Here is a 6837-nt window from a genome sequence, read left to right on the forward strand (position 1 = left end):
TACTTGTCCTGAAGATCGTGGGTGATAAGGAGTATGTAGGTTTCTTTTTATTCCTAACGATTTACATAACTGATTGATTATGCTTGCCGTAAAATGGGCACCCCTGTCTGAATCAATGGCTTCTGGGACCCCATACCTGGGTATGATTTCTTTCAGTAAGGCTTTTACCACTCCCCCTGTGTCGACCTTTCTTGTTGGGAAAGCTTCTACCCAGCCTGATAACTGATCTACTATCACTAACAAGTGTTTGTATCCATCAACAGATGGCATATCCGCGTAGTCTATTTGCAGCTTCTGGAAAGGGAAGTAAGCCCATGGTCGCCCCCCCCGAAATCTGAGCTTGGCTTGTTATTTGAAAACTTCTGGCAGGTCGGGCAGCTATTTGTTATTCTTGTAGCAGCTGCATAAATTCCTGGAGCAGCCCATACTTTCTGTACCTGTTTAGCTATTGCCTCGGCTCCCCCATGAGCTTTATCGTGAAACCACCTAGCTATCGTAGTTAAATATTTTTTTGGTAGAATTGGTTTTTCCCCAATTGTCCATATTCCATCATCATTTTGTTTTGCTTCCCACTGCTCCCATCTTTTTTTCTCTTCCACTGAGCAGTCTTTTTCATACATAGTTTTGGGGTCTATTAAGTTTGGCCACTCACTCTGGTCCATCCTTGGAACTGCCCCCATACATTCTCTCAGAGGTTGTCGAGCTGCAGCCCTCACAGCAGCGTCTGCTAAAGCATTTCCTCTGCTAATTTCTGTAGTGTCTTTAGTATGGGCTGGCCAGTGTAATACCGCAATTACTTTGGGCAGTTGAACTGCTTCCAGCAAATTATGTATTTCTTCTCCATTAGCTAATTTCTTTCCTGATGACGAAAAGAATCCTCGCTCTTTCCATAACATCCCTGTTACATGAAATACTCCAAATGCATATTTAGAATCAGTATAGATATTTACCTGCAGGTTCTTACCTATTTTTGCTGCTTGGGTCAATGCTATTAATTCTGCTCCTTGAGCACTTACAGACGGAGACAAAGGATTAACCTCAAGTACCTGAAAGACGTTAGTGACAGCATAGCCGGAGTGGCGCCTTCTGTCCAAATAATAGGATGATCCATCTGTAAACAGAACTAAGTCCGGGTTCTCCAAAGGTTCATCTTTAAGGTCCTCCCGGGGCTTGCTCGAGCTGACGACCACCTGCTCACAGGAATGATGTGGCTCTCCGTCCTCCAGTAGAGACAATAGCATTGCTGGATTCAAAATCTTGCATCTTTTTAAAGTCACATTATCTGCATGCAGTATTATCAGTTCATAGCGGTGAGCTCTCTGTGGGGATAGTGCTTGAGTCGCGTATTGTTTCATTAACAGTTCTACTTCATGTGGCACATACACAGTCAATGAATGACCCAAAAATACAGGTCATGTTTTTTCAAGAAGAGCTGCCGTAGCTGCTGTTGCTCTGATGCGTCCTGGAGTGCCTTTAGCTACCTCATCTAGTTGCGTGGAGTAATAGGCCACTGGTCTACGGTGAGGGCCTAGTTTTTGGGTGAGTACCCCACTTGCTACTCCCTGTCGTTCATGGACAAATAATTCAAATAGTTTGCTATAATCTGGTAACCCGAGAGCAGGGGCTGAAACCAACGCTTTTTTCACAGATGTAAGAGCTTTCTCCCTTTCTGGGCCCCAGACCAAAGGCTCTATCTCCTCCTTTTTTGTTGCCTGTACCAGAGGCTTAGTAAGTTCTGCTAACCCAGGAATCCACGGTCGGCAGAATCCTACAGCTCCTAAAAATCCCCTAAGCTGTTTTTTTGTTACAGGACGAGGCATATCAAGAATTGTCTTTACTCGTTCTGGATCAACTAACCTGTGTCCTTCTTTTAAGATAAAACCCAAATATTTTACCTCTCTTTGGCACAGCTGGAGTTTAGACAGAGATGCTCGATGCCCTTTTTCTGCAAGAGCGTTACATAGAGAAACAGTATCTTTCAAACATGTCTCATAATCTTTACTTGCTAATAACAAATCATCTACATATTGTATTAATACAGAATGTCCTGGAAGTTCGATATCTGAGAGGTCATTTTTGAGTATATGCGAAAAAATAGTCGGAGACCCAGTAAATCCCTGTGGCAGCCTCGTCCAAGTTAACTGTTGTCCCTTCCAAGTGAAAGCAAAGAGATCTTGTCTACCTTCAGCTATCGGTATACTAAAAAAGGCTGCGGTTAGGTCAATCACAGTAAAATAAGTTGCCCAATGAGGTATCTGTAGTAAAATGGTTGAGGGGTTGGGAACTACTGGATGTGGAGCAACTACATGTTGGTTTATAGCCCTTAAGTCTTGTACAAACTGATACTCTGAATCGACATCAGAATCTTGCCTATTCTTTTTAACTGCTGCTCCATATGGGCACCAAGGATCCTGCCTGGAAAGTACCAAGTGTGATGACATGGCTCTAGGCCTGGCAGGGCAGGTGGGGTTTTTCCTGCATGCTGCCAGTGAGGGGAATGGGCTTGAGCAGCAGTGCTTGAATCCAGCAGGTCAGCCCCTGGGTGTGCAGCTGCTGCTGGCAGTGTTAAAGAATAGCAAACTGAAACTGTCTAGAGGTAGCTGCTTAGCACAACTTCTATAAAACTTGCTTAGCATGAGGAGCTAAATTTGCTGAAGCCTTAGGCCGCACTTAGAGAAAATAATGAACTTTTACTTAGTCCAGTAAGAAAAGGGCCTCAGAGCTGGTTCCAGCTGGGAAGATAAGGGAGTTACAAGCAGTCTGCATTCCTGCATCTCACACTCCCAAAGGGAGGGTGTCTAGGCTTTGAAATAAGACCAGTGCAGGGCATTAGGACCTTGAGGGGCAAATCCTTAGTTCACTGCTAGGGCAGTGTTCATTGTTATGATTTAGAATCACCTCCTCCTCCTCCTCTGGACCTTGAGAGACAACAGTAAGACCCAGCAAGAAACGAAGGTACAACCGTCGGCAGAAACCACAACAGTAAAGATAAGGAAGAAAAAGAGCCTGCCTAGGAACAACAATGAGATCCAATGAGGAGCAGGAGACCCCAGACCAAAAAAATTGCTATTGGTCTAACTACTGCGTGAAGGGTGGGAAACTTAAGTTGAAAAAACTGTAATTGCCCAGGATTTTTTTTTGTTGGGGTCTCTCTTTGGAGGCACCCAGCTCGAGCTGTAATTACTGCACGCGTGTAACTAAAATTTAATTAATTAATTTGCTTTGATTTGGCTCTGAATTTTACTTGCGGGAACCTAGGGTCGGGCCCTGTTATGGTGGCCGACAAGCCTAATTTCCATAACAGTACAGTCAGAAAACAGCACTGTTGTCGTAACAGACACACCTAAAAACAACGTTCCTGTGCTACGAGACGCACCAAAAAAACCAGCGTTCTTGTTCAGAGGCCCACCACAGAAACAGCGTTCTTGTTTGAAGAGGCCCACCACAGAAACAGCATTCTTGTTCGAAGAGAGCCACCAGGACAAGTGCTGAAAAAATCCAGCAAATTCTCTATTTCCCAGGCAACTGGCAGATGGAAACCCTGCCTTGCACACCGATAAAACAGATGAGTTTTACCCCAGCTCAGAGCTGGGACCATGGCCGGAGCAGGCTCCGAGTGCTCCTCTTCTCTGGGGGCTTCCTGCCACCTTCACAGCTTTTTGCAGCACGTCGGAGCCAGGGAGCAGATCCAAGGCACAGTGAGACAAAAGCCTGAGCCCCCCGACCTGCCCCCGGGTGCCCACCTGCACCCCGCAGCGCCCGAGCACCCAAATGGGGCGGGTTTAGCCTCGAGCGGGGCGTCGGGTGCTGCTGCTCCCGGGCTGTGGGAGCCGAGGGGACTTGGCGGTGTCCCGGGAGCTGCAGCGAGGAGACGGCAGGCGCTCGGGCGGGCTGGGCCCCCGCTGCCCACGCTGCCGGGTCCGGCCGCGGCTCCTCGCTTACCAGGACGGAGCGCTTAAATGGCGGCCTTGCTTCCTGCAAAGACAAGAGAGGAAAAAATCAATAAAGGCAGAGGTGTGGGGGGTGGGGGGTACCCCCGCACCCCCGTGTGTGCCCTGTCCTGCAGGTCCCAGCCCCACGTCGCCGTCCCCCATGGGAGCTGCGCTGCGGGGCTAAATCCCCCCTCCCAGAGCCAGGGGAGCAGGCAGAAGCCCCCAGGAACCCAGCCGCAGCGCCCAGCCAGCCGGCAGCCCCGCAGCGGGTGCCAGCCTGGTATCGCGCTGGGCCAGGGCCCCCCGCCCCGCTCCCAGCACCAGCTCTGACCCATTCCGGAGCTGCTGGATGCCCCGTCGTGGCCTGTGAGAGAGGAGCGGCAGTGAGCCCCGGCCCCGTGCCAGTGGCACTGCAGGTCCCGCACCAGCCGCGGGCAAAGCTGGGCCAGGGCAGAGCCCGCTGGGCCGGGACCCAGCCCTGGAGCCGCCTCACAGGCGCCAGGAGCAGAGGGCAGCGCCCGGGCGCCTCAGCCTCCAGCGGCGGGACGCCAACCCTTTCCCTGCCCTGCAGCCGGGGAAAAGCTGTGGGGCACGGAAGAGGGGAGATGGGGGTAGGCGGGGGACAGGACACGCCAGCCCCGCGGCCGCCAGAAACCAGAGAGCAAATGCTGCCCCGCTGCCAGGCGCGGCCTGGGACGGAGCGGCCCCGGCACTCACCTTTGGCGATCGCGTACCCCTGCTCCTTCCTCCCTGCGGGAAGAAAGAGGCATCAGGCCACGCGGCCCCTCGCAGCCCGGCTCTGCTCTGGCCCTGGGGCGCCAGCTCGGGCCCCTTCTCCTCCCGGCCTCCCTCCCCCCGCCTCCCCAGCCCTGGCGCTTTACCCCATCTGCTCTTCTAGACCACAAAGCCGGCGATCGCTGCGATGAAAACCACCACAGCGACGACCGCCCCAAGGACAACGGGCAGCAGGGAGCTCAGTGGCTCTGGAAGAGAGCGGGGCCGGGAGCAGGGGCCGGGAGCTGCCCCCAGCGGGCACTCCACAAGCTCTGGCCGCCCGCGCTCACCCCAGGAGAAGAGGCCGGGCTCTGGCAGGCTGGCGTGCTCCACGCGGCACTGGTACTCGTGCTTCTCTGTGGGGAGGGCCTCAGTGCTGGCCCAGGCAGGGAGGTGCCATCATTGTTGGGCGTGACGCTGCCCCGCTTGGTCTCCTGGGCTTGGACGCGGCCCTTTTTCAGCCAGCTGATGCTGATGGGCCGCGGGTAGAAGCCATGAGCCTGACACGACAGGGTCACGAAGCCGTGGCTCTCCTTGGCCGACACTCTCACCGCAGGGCGCTCTGGGGAGACGGCGCGAGGGAGGGAGGTCAGGCAGCTCGCGCCCAGGCCCGGACACACACGCCGCACCATGCCGCCAGCAGCGCCCTCAGGCGCCTGGGCCCAGCACCGAGCCCGGGGCCCGTCCCCGTGTCCGGGGGGTCCCGCCTCGCCCTCACCTCTCCTCTCCTCTCCAGCGCGGCCCTCCCGTATTCCACGTATCTCCGCAGCCCCTCGATGCAGCTGTTCTCCAGGTAGTGCTTCCAGCGCTCAGGCTCATTCTCAGCCTCCCACTTCCTCTTCGTGATTAGCGCAGCAGCATCCACCGCGACGAATGTCAGCGTGTCCTTGTCGAAGGCAATGAAGTCCTTCCCGTCGTAGCCAAGCTGCCTAAACCCCCGGGTCCCGCCATCCTCCAGGAGGTCACAGCTGTACGTGTGCTGCGCTGTGTGATACCCTGAGACACAAGCAGGGAGACGGGGGCTCAGGGGCAGCAGAGGGGCTCGGACCCGGCACCCAGCGCAGGGCCGGGGGCACCCCAGCCCCGCAGCCCCCAGCGCTGATGGCGAGCGGCTGCCGCCGGGAGCCCCGGCCCGGCCCCTGGAGCCCCAGCCCGTGCTCACCCCCGCTCTGGTTGTAGCACTTCTGCAGCATGTCCAGGTACACACGGAAAGTCTCCTGACAGTCCTGATTGATCCGGGTCTCCTCGTCCCAGTGGTCCTGACCCTCCTGCTCCATCCAGGCCGCACCCGGCACTGCTCTCTGCATCTCGCTGTCGTAGCGATCGATGAGCTCTCCGTCCACGTAGCCCACGGAGACGAAGGTGGGCAGCCCTGGGCTGGGCTCCGTCACGGCAGTGTTGAAGTAGCGCAGGGAGTGGGGGCCTGCGGGGACACGGGGTGCAGTGAGGGGCTGGGGGGGGGCACATTGGGGGGCATCCGGGGGATCAAGATGTCCCGGGGGGACAAGACGGGCGGGTCGGGGGGGCAGCATGTCCCAGGGTTCAGGTCGGGGGGGCAGCACGTCCCGGGGGGGCAGGTTGGGGGGCTCCGGGGGGGCAGCACAGCCCGAGGGGGTCCAGCGGGGCAGCACGTCCCGGGGGGCAGGTCGGGGGGGCAGCACCTCCCGGGGACGGTTGCAGGCCGGTCCGTGGGGCCGCTGACGGGGAGCCCGGCAGCGGGGGAGGGCAGAGGGGGGCTGGGGTCCCCGCCCGCACTCACCACTCGCCGCCGCCCCACCGCCCCCCAGCAGCAGCAGCAGCAGCAGCAGCCCCGGCCCCATCGCCCGCCCCGCTACCGCCTCCTCGCTGCCATCGCCGTCGCCCTCACGCAGCGCCGAAGCTCACGGGGGCCACGCCCCCACGCCGCCATTGGCTGCGCTCTGTCCCACCCGCCAATAGCGGCTCGAGTCGACCCAGGCGTCACCAGGCGCTGGGCAGATCCCGGCGCGGCAGGTTGGGAGAAGCGAAAGCGAGGGCGCGCGCGGAGGGCGCTGCCCAGGGCCGATCTGCGGCTCCCGCCCCGCCTTGTCGCACAGCCATTGGCCCCGCCGGCGGCCGCCCGCCAATGGCGCGGCGCGGCAGTGGTGACGCC

At 57.3% G+C, this 6837-nt stretch overlaps 1 pseudogene; it reads right to left on the reverse strand.

Annotated features, from left to right (window-relative positions):
• Positions 1 to 4648: 4648 nt before the first annotated feature.
• On the reverse strand, positions 4649 to 6533 carry LOC135325528 (class I histocompatibility antigen, F10 alpha chain-like; annotated as a pseudogene).
• Between the last annotated feature and the right edge of the window lie 304 nt (positions 6534 to 6837).

Source organism: Dromaius novaehollandiae, unplaced genomic scaffold, assembly GCF_036370855.1.
Source record: "Dromaius novaehollandiae isolate bDroNov1 unplaced genomic scaffold, bDroNov1.hap1 HAP1_SCAFFOLD_31, whole genome shotgun sequence".
Taxonomy (NCBI): Eukaryota; Metazoa; Chordata; class Aves; order Casuariiformes; family Dromaiidae; genus Dromaius; species Dromaius novaehollandiae.